A 17,103-nucleotide genomic window follows, 5' to 3' on the forward strand; every position below is an offset into this window, starting at 1 on the left:
TGACCTGACAGTGTCCAGCAGGTCCGTCGTCAGTCATTACATAATAAATATATATAGTACCTGTCCGGCTGCAGTACTAGTGATATTATATTGATTTCATCTCATTATCAATAATTTATCATCCAGTCTAGACTCTATATTAGCAGCAGACACAGTACGTTAGTCCACGGCTGTAGCTACCTCTGTGTCGGCACTCGGCAGTCCATCCATAATTGTATACCACCTACCCGTGGTTTTTTTTTTTTCTTTCTTCTTTGTACATACTACTATAGTATAGTAGCTTACTGTAGCAGTCTGCGGTGCTGCTGAGCTGACAGTGTCCAGCAGGTCCGTCATCAGTCATCATTACCTAATAAATATATTATCTACCTGTCCGGCTGCAGTACTAGTGATATTATATATACATACATATATATATTGATTTCATCTCATTATCAATCATCCAGTCTATATTAGCAGCAGACACAGTACGTTAGTCCACGGCTGTAGCTACCTCTGTGTCGGCACTCGGCAGTCCATCCATAATTGTATACCACCTACCCGTGGTTTTTTTTTTTCTTTCTTCTTTGTACATACTACTATAGAGTATAGTAGCTTACTGTAGCAGTCTGCGGTGCTGCTGAGCTGACAGTGTCCAGCAGGTCCGTCATCAGTCATCATTACCTAATAAATATATTATCTACCTGTCCCGGCTGCAGTACTAGTGATATTATATATACATACATATATATATTGATTTCATCTCATTATCAATCATCCAGTCTATATTAGCAGCAGACACAGTACGTTAGTCCACGGCTGTAGCTACCTCTGTGTCGGCACTCGGCAGTCCATCCATAAGTATACTAGTATCCATCCATCTCCATTGTTTACCTGAGGTGCCTTTTAGTTGTGCCTATTAAAATATGGAGAACAAAAATGTTGAGGTTCCAAAATTAGGGAAAGATCAAGATCCACTTCCACCTCGTGCTGAAGCTGCTGCCACTAGTCATGGCCGAGACGATGAAATGCCAGCAACGTCGTCTGCCAAGGCCGATGCCCAATGTCATAGTACAGAGCATGTCAAATCCAAAACACCAAATATCAGTAAAAAAAGGACTCCAAAACCTAAAATAAAATTGTCGGAGGAGAAGCGTAAACTTGCCAATATGCCATTTACCACACGGAGTGGCAAGGAACGGCTGAGGCCCTGGCCTATGTTCATGGCTAGTGGTTCAGCTTCACATGAGGATGGAAGCACTCAGCCTCTCGCTAGAAAACTGAAAAGACTCAAGCTGGCAAAAGCACTGCAAAGAACTGTGCGTTCTTCGAAATCCCAAATCCACAAGGAGAGTCCAATTGTGTCGGTTGCGATGCCTGACCTTCCCAACACTGGACGTGAAGAGCATGCGCCTTCCACCATTTGCACGCCCCCTGCAAGTGCTGGAAGGAGCACCCGCAGTCCAGTTCCTGATAGTCAGATTGAAGATGTCAGTGTTGAAGTACACCAGGATGAGGAGGATATGGGTGTTGCTGGCGCTGGGGAGGAAATTGACCAGGAGGATTCTGATGGTGAGGTGGTTTGTTTAAGTCAGGCACCCGGGGAGACACCTGTTGTCCGTGGGAGGAATATGGCCACTGACATGCCTGGTGAAAATACCAAAAAAAATCAGCTCTTCGGTGTGGAAGTATTTCAACAGAAATGCGGACAACAGGTGTCAAGCCGTGTGTTGCCTTTGTCAAGCTGTAATAAGTAGGGGTAAGGACGTTAACCACCTCGGAACATCCTCCCTTATACGTCACCTGCAGCGCATTCATAATAAGTCAGTGACAAGTTCAAAAATTTGGGTGACAGCGGAAGCAGTCCACTGACCAGTAAATCCCTTCCTCTTGTAACCAAGCTCACGCAAACCACCCCACCAACTCCCTCAGTGTCAATTTCCTCCTTCCCCAGGAATGCCAATAGTCCTGCAGGCCATGTTACTGGCAATTCTGACGATTACTCTCCTGCCTGGGATTCCTCCGATGCATCCTTGCGTGTAACGCCTACTGCTGCTGGCGCTGCTGTTGTTGCTGCTGGGAGTAGATGGTCATCCCAGAGGGGAAGTCGTAAGACCACTTTTACTACTTCCACCAAGCAATTGACTGTCCAACAGTCCTTTGCGAGGAAGATGAAATATCACAGCAGTCATCCTACTGCAAAGCGGATAACTGAGGCCTTGGCATCCTGGGTGGTGAGAAACGTGGTTCCGGTATCCATCATTACTGCAGAGCCAACTAGAGACTTGTTGGAGGTACTGTGTCCCCGGTACCAAATACCATCTAGGTTCCATTTCTCTAGGCAGGCGATACCGAAAATGTACACAGACCTCAGAAAAAGAGTCACCAGTGTCCTAAAAAATGCAGCTGTACCCAATATCCACTTAACCACGGACATGTGGACAAGTGGAGCAGGGCAGGGTCAGGACTATATGACTGTGACAGCCCACTGGGTAGATGTATGGACTTCCGCCGCAAGAACAGCAGCGGCGGCACCAGTAGCAGCATCTCGCAAACGCCAACTCTTTCCTAGGCAGGCTACGCTTTGTATCACCGGTTTCCAGAATACGCACACAGCTGAAAACCTCTTACGGCAACTGAGGAAGATCATCGCGGAATGGCTTACCCCAATTGGACTCTCCTGTGGATTTGTGGCATCGGACAACGCCAGCAATATTGTGTGTGCATTAAATATGGGCAAATTCCAGCACGTCCCATGTTTTGCACATACCTTGAATTTGGTGGTGCAGAATTATTTAAAAAACGACAGGGGCGTGCAAGAGATGCTGTCGGTGGCCAGAAGAATTGCGGGACACTTTCGGCGTACAGGCACCACGTACAGAAGACTGGAGCACCACCAAAAACTACTGAACCTGCCCTGCCATCATCTGAAGCAAGAAGTGGTAACGAGGTGGAATTCAACCCTCTATATGCTTCAGAGGTTGGAGGAGCAGCAAAAGGCCATTCAAGCCTATACAATTGAGCACGATATAGGAGGTGGAATGCACCTGTCTCAAGCGCAGTGGAGAATGATTTCAACGTTGTGCAAGGTTCTGATGCCCTTTGAACTTGCCACACGTGAAGTCAGTTCAGACACTGCCAGCCTGAGTCAGGTCATTCCCCTCATCAGGCTTTTGCAGAAGAAGCTGGAGACATTGAAGGAGGAGCTAACACGGAGCGATTCCGCTAGGCATGTGGGACTTGTGGATGGAGCCCTTAATTCGCTTAACAAGGATTCACGGGTGGTCAATCTGTTGAAATCAGAGCACTACATTTTGGCCACCGTGCTCGATCCTAGATTTAAAGCCTACCTTGGATCTCTCTTTCCGGCAGACACAAGTCTGCTGGGGTTGAAAGACCTGCTGGTGAGAAAATTGTCAAGTCAAGCGGAACGCGACCTGTCAACATCTCCTCCTTCACATTCTCCCGCAACTGGGGGTACGAGGAAAAGGCTCAGAATTCCGAGCCCACCCGCTGGCGGTGATGCAGGGCAGTCTGGAGCGACTGCTGATGCTGACATCTGGTCCGGACTGAAGGACCTGACAACGATTACGGACATGTCGTCTACTGTCACTGCATATGATTCTCTCAACATTGAAAGAATGGTGGAGGATTATATGAGTGACCGCATCCAAGTAGGCACGTCACACAGTCCGTACTTATACTGACAGGAAAAAGAGGCAATTTGGAGGCCCTTGCACAAACTGGCTTTATTCTACCTAAGTTGCCCTCCCACAAGTGTGTACTCCGAAAGAGTGTTTAGTGCCGCCGCTCACCTTGTCAGCAATCGGCGTACGAGGTTACATCCAGAAAATGTGGAGAAGATGATGTTCATTAAAATGAATTATAATCAATTCCTCCGTGGAGACATTGACCAGCAGCAATTGCCTCCACAAAGTACACAGGGAGCTGAGATGGTGGATTCCAGTGGGGACGAATTGATAATCTGTGAGGAGGGTGTTAAAGCAGATTATTTATCTTATATAATACCCTTTATGAGGTCTAAGAACACTGTACGCTAACTACGTATGAAGTACCGTAAGGGTACGCACGTTGCGTAACAATCGCTTAGCCGTGGTCGAGACGCTCAAGCGTTACTTTCGCTCACGGCCAAGAGATCACTGGCAGGCACGCTATTGGCTGCCGACTACCGTAATGATTCGCTATAGCGATGCGACCGCTCGAGACCACGAGGAGATCACCAGCGGCGCATACGCTCACAATGTAAAACCTTTATATCTAAACCATAAACAGTGTATTATGCAGTAAACCCTTTGTGTAGTGATATGGTGTAAATGCAACACAGTATAACCTTACTAGCTTAAAAGCAGTTTGAGCGTCACCGACGCTCTGAGAATACTTAACTCTATAAGAAATACACAGATACCTGGGCTTAGGGTCCAACGCCTAATATATATATATTTGAATGATATACTTGCAAAAGAATTAATACAAATACAAATCATACACTACAATATAACATAGACTAACTAACCAGGTAACTATACAGTAAATACAATACAATTAAGTTTAAGAGAAAAATGAGAGAAAGAGAAGAGAGAGAAAGATATGGCCCATAATAACAAGAGAGAAACAGTATGATTACGGAGAAAAACTTACGCACAAAGGAAACGATCGCATGCGCCTCTGGACATCCAGCTCCCGATTTTCAGCAATGATAACCGTTGAAGAGTGAGAGCTGGATGTGATCGGCCTTTCTATTTATGCCCCACACACAATGCAATTCAATGGTCCCTACAATCTCATTGTTCATTGGACACAGGAATTCCTCCTCGCATTATAACAAAAGGTCATAGGTTGATTCATACAGGTGGGCTGTGACTATTTCCAACAGCTCAGGTGGGAGGGAAACTGGGTTTCCCGCCGCATGGGTAATAAAGTGCAAATAAAGTAAATGTTCATAAACTTCTTATGTCCATAACTATTCGCACGAGCGATTGATCTGCTTCAAACCAACACCGGAATATTTCTAATTAAATATTCTTCCGATGGATACTAAACACCACTGTATTACTCCTGTCTGACCCTTCGTATCAAACAAAGAGGGATTTCTCTGTTCATGAACATTCTATATTAACCAAACTTTCAGAATCTATCAAAGGGACCATGATCTAAAAAATACATTATATAGTGAAAATATGTAATGATTGAGTCGCACGCTACGATCACATAAACTCTACCGTAAATACGCATACCGTGCGCCTGCGGGTGCCCGCGACTGTGAGTATGCGCACGTACGGGAGAGCGTACGCATGCGCAGCACGGACCTGTGTGAGGTGCAAATATGGTAGTGTGCATAGAGATATTTTTCTGACTTTGACAGTCCACCCTTTGGCAGTCAACAATAACTGCCACTTCCTGAAAACATTTCAAAAAGAGAAAAATATATGTTAGGGGTTAATACATTTACATGGTTGGGTAAGGGAGGAGAGGAGAAGGTAGGAAAAGGGTATGACCTAGTGAGATAGCAGAAGCATGTGTGTATGAATCCGTGCTTGGGGGTCATGTATCATCGTGCCGTACGTGTTTTAAATCAAGCTTCGAGGTATTGCGAAGTATACATTTGAATTCCTTCTTATCCCGTGGTACGGGTCTGTGGATGGGCTGTCAAACTTTACCGAGCTCTTTTCGGCTTTGGTTGTAACAAAATGGGGGAGCACATTGTAGTTGATGATACATGAATGGGGAAGATATGTGATTGCTGATATCTGTGCCTGTATTCCCTATCGACTATGTGTGTCATTACCTGAGGGTTGTAGAAATGAAGAAAAGACATAATTACGGTAAATGCGGTGGTATTCTATGTCAGGTAAATGTACATTCGTCGATTGAGGTCTTGTTTGGTGTCTGTTGAATGCAGTCTTCTTTGTGCTTTTGCTCATAAGGTGCGAGCAAAGCTGTCAATGTCCATAGATTTACAAAAGTGTTGGGCTAGCGTAATTTTAAAATTTCTAGGGAAACTGGGGATCCATGGCATAGTTCATCAAAATCTGTGTATCAGGTTGTCAAAACTTCTTCTTTAATCCATCTGTTGTCTGTATATCGGCTCATCAAATTCCTCGTCCAAGTGGGTCTTTTTTACCTTGGAGGAAACGGAAAAACAGGTGAAAGAAACGGACCGTAGAAATCGCATTTTCATCACATCATTGTTTCTACATTTGGGTCATAAATCAAGTCCATTGGAATTACAGTTTCCTCACTCCCTAAACTCATTACCCTAGTACGATGATTGCACCTCATTAAAGCCTGACCGCATCTAAATATCAAACCAATCGTTATGATAACACCTAAGATACATAGGAGAAACTTCCCAACATCCATTATAACTCCTTGGGCCCATTCTCCTAAACCGGAGAACCAATTTCGCGGGTTCAACCATGACACCCAACCAGTCAGCTCATTACTCACAGCAGCAAGGGTGAGATTGTGTCTTCTGCGAAATTCCCACTTTAGTTGGAGAATATCGTCCATCTTTTGGTCTATGACCTCGACCGGGTCCTCGGTGCTATTCGTAATATATGTGCAACATTTCACGCCGTATTGTGTTGCCAGTGTGACACAATATCCGCCTGTTACTGCTGTGAGGTAATTAAGAACCATTCTATGCTGGACTAGTTCTGTTTTGTAAGCCTGAAGTTCCCTTCCAGTATACCTAAACGTGTCATCATACATTTCAGTGATATTATCTAACAAATTGGCGAGCGCAGAAATGTATTTATAATTCAACACTCCTCTAGCGGTGTGAGTGATATCTAACGCGATTAAGAATTGAATCCCGGTGGATTCACTGATCATGTCAGAGGCCGGGTGCTCTGTTCTTTCTATCAGGTGCCGTTTAACGATGTGCTCGTAATGAGTATGAGTATAAGGAGTTTGGGCAACACGGTGTATGTCTTTCATTTTGTCATGTGATACAGTCATTACTTCAGGCAATACTTTTCCAATATAACACAATCCTTCAGAGTTTGGGGCAAGCCACTTATACGCCTTTCTCCCGCATATGAAATATGCATCATCGGGGAGAACATATGGGACGGAGTAGGACATAACCATATTACACACCTTCCATGTGAAATCTCCTAACCCTAATTCTTCCATCTGCTTAGTACACGTATCAGGTTGTACGATATGTGCACAGTATCCTGGTGATACCTCTCCAACTCTCGTAATCCTATTTCCTAAGGTATACCTATACCGGAAAGATTTTCCTCTACTGGCTATGTGGCGTATAAGCTCTGTATCTGTAGGCATTCTATCTGCTCTGTGTGAAAAGGTCATGGTTTGATTACTCCATGACACTTCCCAATTTCCCGGCTTTCGGGGATTGGAGATGTTAAAACATAATAGGGACCTATCCACATGGTATTGGTGGAGCTTCAAACTAGGAGGGCTGGAGATATTAAACCTCCTGTCCACCGGTCTCCCACCACTTAACTCAAGTACCTCCCCTAACGTTAAAGGAAATGGTACTAGCCCTGATTTGCTATGACCTTGAGGTACTTGAGAGCATACCCAACAATCTGTTTTATTTAACACACTACCCACTAAAGAGTGATAGTCACTCAAGGGATGCCGGTCCATATGGATATTAAAACTGGATTGGCATTTCTTTATGCACCCATCCTCAATGACATTGTTACAAAGCCGACAGATACAGTTTTCTTCAGCTAACAATCCTTCACAATTCCTTCTATGGTCAATGCTATCGGATCGTTTTCTGATACTCGCCTTTACTTGTTGGTTAAGTTGTTCTTGGAAAACTACGCCTCCATTTCTGTCATCAGAACCCATTCCAGAACCTCTCTCGAACTCCATGGTACTCTCGCCGGAACAGACTGCTCTGGTCAACATCATGGTCAACAGGAAAATCCGGATCACAGTCTCTTGAGGCAAGTCCATCTTAGGAGGAGACGAAGAAGAATGAGAAGGGGGGAAAAATAATTTGAGGGAGAGGGGATGGGAAGTGGAGAAAAACAATAAAAGGGAACAGGGGATCGACAACTGCTTTTGATCTTGTGGTTCTCGATGCTCAGGTGCCGCCTTAGTCCTCCTGGAACAGACACTCTAGTGATACAACCTCTACCGTCTGTTCCTTATCACAGAACTTCTCTGGATCAACGACCTTCTTACAGTGGGACGAATGAACCCAAGTCTCTCTCTCAGCAACCTTCAATGCTGTAGTGCTAGTCAATAAGACCTGGTATGGTCCTTCCCATCTGTCAATAAGGCAACCTGAGCGTAGAAAATTCCGTATCATTACATAATCCCCAGGTTCAATGTCATGACAATTACTATCTGGTAAATCAGGAATCACTAACTTCAGATTATCATTTTGATTCCTTAACTGTTTACTCATGTTAATCAAGTATTTTACAGTCACTTCATTGTTACACTTCAAATCATCCTGAGGGTTAATCATAACATGCGGTTGTCGACCAAACAAGATTTCAAAGGGAGACAGATTAAGAGGTGACCTGGGAGTGGTTCTGATGCTGTACAGTACAATGGGTAAAGCTTCTGGCCATGTCAATCCTGTCTCTGCCATCACTTTACTCAGTTTATTTTTAATAGTGCTGTTCACTCTTTCCACTTTCGCACTCGCCTGTGGACGGTATGGAGTGTGCAGCTTGCTATCAATTCCCATCAATTTACACATTCCTTGAAAGAAATCACCTGTAAAATGGGTACCCCTATCACTTTCGATAATTCTAGGGATACCGTATCTACATACAAATTCCTGCACAATTTTCTTAGCAGTAAACATAGCGGTATTTGTGGCCGCTGGAAATGCTTCGACCCAATTTGAGAAAACATCTATACAAACAAGTACATATTTCAAATTTCGACAAGGGGGTAATTGAATAAAGTCAATCTGTATTACCTGGAAAGGGCCGCCGGCAGGTGGGATATGAGATGGTTCTGTAGGTATTGCCTTTCCGATGTTCTTTCTCAGACAGGTAAGGCATGACATTGCCCTTTTACTCGCATGAGAAGAAAATCCTGGGGCACACCAATATGCTCTTACCAACTTGCACATCCCTTCCTTGCCCAGATGAGTCAGCCCGTGAGCTGCCTCAGCTAAGCATGGAAGGTATGCTTTGGGGGCCACTGGTTTACCGTGTCCATCCGTCCAGAGTCCTGAGGACTCCTGACCATATCCCTTTGCCTTCCAGACTGCCTTTTCCTGTGTGGAACACAAATTTTGCATCTCACACAACTTCTGTGTGTTGATGGTATTAAATACCATCAGTTGTGTGGTGTCTGTCTGTCTGGGGGTAGCAGCTGCTAATTTAGCAGCTTCGTCTGCTCGGCTGTTACCAAGTGATATTGGGTCTTGGCTATATGTGTGTTCTTTACATTTGATAACAGCCACTCTGTCGGGTTCCTGTATCGCTGTTAGAAGCCTTTTTATGTGAGCTGCATGCGCTACTGGTGTACCAGCTGCCGTCATGAAATTTCTGAGGCGCCATAGGGCTCCGAAATCATGGACTACCCCGAATGCGTATCTAGAATCGGTGTAGATATTGGCTGATTTGCCTTTAGCCAATTCACATGCTCTGGTTAGGGCGACCAGTTCAGCAACCTGGGCTGAGTGAGGTGGGCCTAGCGGTTCCGCTTCTATGGTGCCTTGGTCATCTACGACTGCGTATCCAGTACACAAGTCTCCCGAGTCTGACTGTCTATGACAACTACCGTCCGTGTAGAACGTAAGTTCTGCATCTTCCAGTGGGTTGTCACTGATGTCAGGCCTTGCGGTAAAATTTTGGGTCAAATATTCCATACAATCATGAGTGTCTTCCTTTGTATTAAATTCTCCTTCCCCACCACTCTCATCCTCCACCCTTTGTGCCTGTCCAGGCACACCTGGGAGATATGTTGCAGGATTTAATGCACTGCATCTCCTTATGGTGATGTTTACGGGGGCCATTAGTGCCAATTCCCATCTTGTAAACCGCGCTGATGAGACGTGTCTGGTTTGGGCAGAATTTAACAAGGCTGACACTGCATGTGGTGTATGAATTGTGAGGTTGTGACCTAGCACGACGTCTTCGCTTTTCGTTACTAGCAATGCTATCGCAGCAACGCTTCGCAAGCATGTGGGGAGGGATCGCGCTACCGTATCTAGCTGAGCGCTGTAGTATGCTACCGGCCTGCTGGCATCACCGTGCTTTTGGGTTAGTACACCTGCCGCGCAACCAGCACTTTCTGTTCCATATAGTTCAAAGGGTTTCCCATAGTCAGGCATACCTAATGCTGGTGCCTGCGTTAGGCACTGTTTAAGTCTCTCAAATGCTGTCTCAGACTCGTCTGTATGCGAAATCCGATCAGGTTTGTTTGAGGAGACCATCTCCTGCAAGGGTAACGCTAGGATGGAAAACCCTGGGATCCAGTTGCGGCAATACCCACACATTCCTAAAAATGTTCTGATCTGTTGCTGGGTTTGTGGCAGAGTCATGTCTCTAATTGCTTGAATTCTATCAGCGGTCAGGTGTCTCAGTCCTTGTGTTAGACAGTGTCCCAAATATTTTACCTTAGTTTGGCATAATTGCAACTTGTCTTTGGAAACCTTGTGTCCAGTGTCTGAAAGATGAAACAGGAGCTGTTTCGTATCCTTCAGGGATGCTTCCAATGAATCAGAACACAGTAGTAGATCATCCACGTACTGTATTAATACTGATCCACTCTCTGGTTGGAAAGACTGTAAACAATCATGCAAAGCCTGGGAAAATATACTTGGACTATCTATGAATCCTTGTGGTAATCGAGTCCATGTGTATTGGACTCCTCTGTATGTGAATGCAAACAAATATTGGCTGTCAGGGTGCAGAGGTACCGAAAAGAAAGCGGAGCAGAGGTCAATAACAGTGAAAAATTTCGCAGTGGGAGGGATTTGCATTAGGATGACAGCTGGATTTGGCACTACGGGGAACTGACTCTCAACTATTTTGTTAATCCCCCTTAGATCCTGCACTAGCCTGTAACCCCTCCCCCCACTCTTTTTCACAGGGAAGATGGGACTATTGGCAGTGCTGGACGTTCTTACCAGAATGCCCTGTTGTAGCAAGCGCTCTATTACGGGATAAACTCCTAACTCCACCTCTGGCTTCAGAGGGTACTGTGGGATTTTTGGAGCTATTCTACCATCTTTTACTTGTACAACTACCGGAGCTACGTTTGCCATTAATCCAGTGTCCTGTCCATCTTTTGTCCAAAGTGACTCTGGTATCTGAGATGTCATTTCTTCTACTTGGGAGGGAGTCCTATTTGTCATAATGGTATGTGACATTAATTTTGACGGGGAGTCTAACATGTCTCGTACTTCCTGAGCGTGATTCTCAGGTATGTCCAAGAATACACCTTCAGGAGTACAATAAATGACGCACCCCATTTTACACAATAAGTCTCTACCCAGGAGATTGGTCGGTGCCGATGCAGCCAGCAAAAAGGAATGCTTGGTATGTAACGGCCCTACTGTAATCTCGGCTGGTTTGCTAACAGGGTAGTGCTGGACTACTCCCGTTACCCCTATGGCTGGAATTGTCTTACCAGTGGTTCTCATGCCCACTGTCGAATTTATCACTGATTTGGCCGCCCCTGTGTCTACAAGAAAGTTTAATGATTTACCAGCTACATTGATTGCAATTTCTGGTTCACTTCCAAGGCTTGCAATCAATTTTACTGGCTGCAGATTACAGGTATGGCCACACCCCTATTGGGTATGGTGACCTCCCTGAATCCCGCTGGCAGCAACTACTTGTGAGGGAGTTAGCTGGGAACTACCAGAGGTTTGCCAATCTCTGTTTGGGGGGTATCTTTTTGTTTCCCCTGCATGTGGCTCATAACTCCGTTTCTGCGGACCCTGCTCCCAATGTCGTGTGTCGTGTCGTTGTCTAGGGGGTTGATAAGATTTTTGTACATTTCTCAATCTACAGTCTCGTGCAAAGTGTCCCTGTTTGTGACAAAAATAACATGTTACCACATTTGACTTACCCACAGGGTTTGGTGATGTTAACACAGGCTGTTTTGTGGTCAGGGCCTGTATACTTACTGCCATTAACTTATCACTTTGTTGTTCCCTGTGTCTGGTGATGTTCCTATCGTGATCAATAGCAGCCTCTCTCAAAGTAGCCACAGACAGACCTCGCCAACATGGTTGTGTGGTCTGTACCCTAGTCTTCAATGACTCTTTTAAACCATCCATCAGTACCGATACTGCTACTTCTCGATGGTTTATGTTTGTTTTAATGTCCTCTATGCCTGTGTATTTTGCCATTTCTGATAATGCTCTGTGAAAATACTCTGCAGCTGTTTCTGACTCCTTCTGTTTAATGGAGAATATTTTGTTCCATTTAACTACGGCTGGGAAATACTCCTTTAACTGTAAGCTTATTCTTTTTACATTGTCTTTGTTGTACACATCTGTAAGAGGTACATCCTGATCTAATCCACAGTCAGCCAAAAATTGAGTTGCGTCAACATTGGAGGGTAAACATGCTCTCAGCAATATCTGCCAGTCTTTGTTGTTGGGCTCTACAGTGTTACCTAGGTCTCTGATGTATTTTTGGCTGGCAACTAAGTCTTTTCTAGGGTCAGGGAATTCAGACACTATGGTCCTTAATTCCATTCTGGAAAATGGGCTATACATGGCAATGTTCCTCACAGGGGTGACTCCTGATGTGTCAGTTTTCCCATTTGGAACAGCTATTACCCTAACAGGATTAACTCTAACAATATCACTCTGTGCGGGTTCTACAGCCTGTGGTGAAATGGCTTCAGCATAGTGTATGGTGCCGTACTTACCTGTAGATACGACCTCACCTATCCCTCCGCTAGGGGCCCTTGTTACTAATCTCGTGGGTGGAGCTGTGCCTACTGTGGTCTCTGCTATGGTGGCTGCTAGAGAGAGCGCTGAAATTGTTGCCGATTCGTCTTCTTGATCACACTCCTGAGGAAAGTTCAAAACAGGGTACAACTTGCACGGGTTAATACTTGCATTGGTTAATTGGTTAACATTATCTTTAACATTTACACAGTTGCTAAGTGTTTGTGTGTTACACCTTAGTGCGTCATTCTCCGCAACCAATTTCTCTCCCGATATATATGGTGGCGGTGGGGCCGTGGCTATCAGTTTTCTGATTGAGCCAGATCCCGCCGCCTGAGCCAATCCTCTCTGTATGTCACCCTCCTGTTGCCACAACTGCAAATAATCATAATGCTTGATTCGTCTCTTTGCTGATTTAATGAGACATATCCTTCTCCTTAAATTCGTTAACACTTCTGTGCTGAAGCTACCTACTCTTGGGAATTTCTCCCCGTCATGTACCGTCATTCTCTCCCATTCATCACATAAAACCTCTGTGTGTGAACCGTATTTTTCACACATCACGTACCTTGCCGACCCAACTGGTCGGTTCACTGAATCAACCCGAACCGAGGTTGATCGCCCCCTACCTGAACAAGTGGCCCCCATAGTTCGAAGGTGTTGCTTTATTCAGCCAACCCTTACGCAAACCAAAATGTTCAAAATAGGCTGACGGTGGCGGTTTACCGAGTACCCCACTCACTCGCCCACGCCGACCAATACGACCTGATCACACCGATATGGTGCTGGCGTACTCGACCCAGGGCCCCTGCGACCTGAACCTCTATTTACTGGAACCTGTGAGGGTGATCCGAAGAACACTTACTCTTTCCAGTAACTATTGGTTGTTGGATAGTTCCTGAGTGAGCAGCGAACTTCCCTTAAAATAAAAAAAAATTACACAAATCACGTTAGAATGTACAAATAGCGTTTATGACCTTCGTACACAAATAGTACCGGTCAGGTTTACTAATGTACATAATTACGTGCGGTACAATCGTTCAGCACATAAGCAACTAATCTTATGTACGGAGCGACCAGTGGAATCGAAAATTGCGGCTGCGAATTCCTTCAGCCAGAGCTTGTATGGCCTATATGGGTGTTGCACCAACCCTTTCTTGGTGTTGTGCCTGTGGACTGTATAGCGGACTTCCTTGTCTGCTGTACCTGAACCTGTTGGTCTGCTATGACCTCCTGGTCTGTTACAGTATGACCTCCTGGTCTGCTACACTCTAATGCTCAAATTGTATGTTTTAACCAGGGATGCCTCCCTAGCCACCATGTACGTCACTTACACGCATGTACCTCACGAGAACTCGACTTTTCTTGTGGTTCAACCTGTAAAATTGTATACAACACACTCACTCACCACATGTACACTTTTGTTTCTATTTCTATTTCTGCGCAGAAATTTCTCTTTAGACCAGATGTGTTACAAATTAGGAGAAGGATCTATTAATTTAAATTTCGAATTTAAAATAAATTTGTGCGATTTATCGCCTTGCGTTATTTACCGCGTTGCGCTATTTATCGCGTTGAGAAGCGAAAAAAAAACTTGTGATTTGAGTTACGTGGGCGTACCCGGACGCTCCGCTGCGTGATATACGCTGCGTGCGTCGGCCTTTGGTTTGCGTACGCAAGTCTCAGTCCTTTGTTAGAGACACGTGTACGCAAAATAAAGATCCACCGTAACACAATTTATACGTTTATCAATGTAGATGATCCTTGATCATCTACCGCGCACCACACTGACTTCGCCTTGTCTCTCAGGCAGAGCTGTGTGTTTGTCTATACTTTAACTATATTACCTTTACTTTTACACTTTGAAATAGCGGCAAATCTCTCTTAGCACGTTTATCAACTATATAATAGCAAACAGGAGAGTGATATACGAAAATACACGAATGAAAAGAAATGCAGATATGCGTGCGTGTGTACGCAAGACAGAAAAATAAACAGTTTTAAAAGAGACTAGCGTGTTGTTCTTACCTCCGGTTCCCGGATTCCTTCAGCACCCTTTACTAAGAGAAGCAGACGCTTATCCAAACAGCACTACGAGGAATATGATCTCCCGCCCTTTGCTGCTGGATAATGTCTGCTGTAATTACCTAGTGCAGATATGTGAAGGACAGGACGAGCCCGCAATTGTTAAAGCAGATTATTTATCTTATATAATACCCTTTATGAGGTCTAAGAACACTGTACGCTAACTACGTATGAAGTACCGTAAGGGTACGCACGTTGCGTAACAATCGCTTAGCCGTGGTCGAGACGCTCAAGCGTTACTTTCGCTCACGGCCAAGAGATCACTGGCAGGCACGCTATTGGCTGCCGACTACCGTAATGATTCGCTATAGCGATGCGACCGCTCGAGACCACGAGGAGATCACCAGCGGCGCATACGCTCACAATGTAAAACCTTTATATCTAAACCATAAACAGTGTATTATGCAGTAAACCCTTTGTGTAGTGATATGGTGTAAATGCAACACAGTATAACCTTACTAGCTTAAAAGCAGTTTGAGCGTCACCGACGCTCTGAGAATACTTAACTCTATAAGAAATACACAGATACCTGGGCTTAGGGTCCAACGCCTAATATATATATATTTGAATGATATACTTGCAAAAGAATTAATACAAATACAAATCATACACTACAATATAACATAGACTAACTAACCAGGTAACTATACAGTAAATACAATACAATTAAGTTTAAGAGAAAAATGAGAGAAAGAGAAGAGAGAGAAAGATATGGCCCATAATAACAAGAGAGAAACAGTATGATTACGGAGAAAAACTTACGCACAAAGGAAACGATCGCATGCGCCTCTGGACATCCAGCTCCCGATTTTCAGCAATGATAACCGTTGAAGAGTGAGAGCTGGATGTGATCGGCCTTTCTATTTATGCCCCACACACAATGCAATTCAATGGTCCCTACAATCTCATTGTTCATTGGACACAGGAATTCCTCCTCGCATTATAACAAAAGGTCATAGGTTGATTCATACAGGTGGGCTGTGACTATTTCCAACAGCTCAGGTGGGAGGGAAACTGGGTTTCCCGCCGCATGGGTAATAAAGTGCAAATAAAGTAAATGTTCATAAACTTCTTATGTCCATAACTATTCGCACGAGCGATTGATCTGCTTCAAACCAACACCGGAATATTTCTAATTAAATATTCTTCCGATGGATACTAAACACCACTGTATTACTCCTGTCTGACCCTTCGTATCAAACAAAGAGGGATTTCTCTGTTCATGAACATTCTATATTAACCAAACTTTCAGAATCTATCAAAGGGACCATGATCTAAAAAATACATTATATAGTGAAAATATGTAATGATTGAGTCGCACGCTACGATCACATAAACTCTACCGTAAATACGCATACCGTGCGCCTGCGGGTGCCCGCGACTGTGAGTATGCGCACGTACGGGAGAGCGTACGCATGCGCAGCACGGACCTGTGTGAGGTGCAAATATGGTAGTGTGCATAGAGATATTTTTCTGACTTTGACAAGGGGGATGTACACGGTGATATATCGGAGGATGATGATGAGGTGGACATCTTGCCTCTGTAGAGCCAGTTTGTGCAAGGAGAGATTAATTGCTTCTTTTTTGGTGGGGGTCCAAACCATCCCGTCATTTCAGTCACAGTCGTGTGGCAGACCCTGTCACTGAAATGATGGGTTGGTTAAAGTGTGCATGTCCTGTTTATACAACATAAGGGTGGGTGGGAGGGCCCAAGGACAATTCCATCTTGCACCTCTTTTTTCTTTCATTTTTCTTTGCGTCATGTGCTGTTTGGGGAGGGTTTTTTGGAAGGGACATCCTGCGTGACACTGCAGTGCCACTCCTAGATGGGCCCGGTGTTTGTGTCGGCCACTAGGGTCGCTTATCTTACTCACACAGCTACCTCATTGCGCCTCTTTTTTTCTTTGCGTCATGTGCTGTTTGGGGAGGGTTTTTTGGAAGGGACATCCTGCGTGACACTGCAGTGCCACTCCTAGATGGGCCCGGTGTTTGTGTCGGCCACTAGGGTCGCTTATCTTACTCACACAGCTACCTCATTGCGCCTCTTTTTTTCTTTGCGTCATGTGCTGTTTGGGGAGGGTTTTTTGGAAGGGACATCCTGCGTGACACTGCAGTGCCACTCCTAGATGGGCCTGGTGTTTGTGTCGGCCACTAGG

This window comes from Pseudophryne corroboree, chromosome 3, assembly GCF_028390025.1.
Source record: "Pseudophryne corroboree isolate aPseCor3 chromosome 3, aPseCor3.hap2, whole genome shotgun sequence".
Lineage (NCBI taxonomy): Eukaryota > Metazoa > Chordata > Amphibia > Anura > Myobatrachidae > Pseudophryne > Pseudophryne corroboree.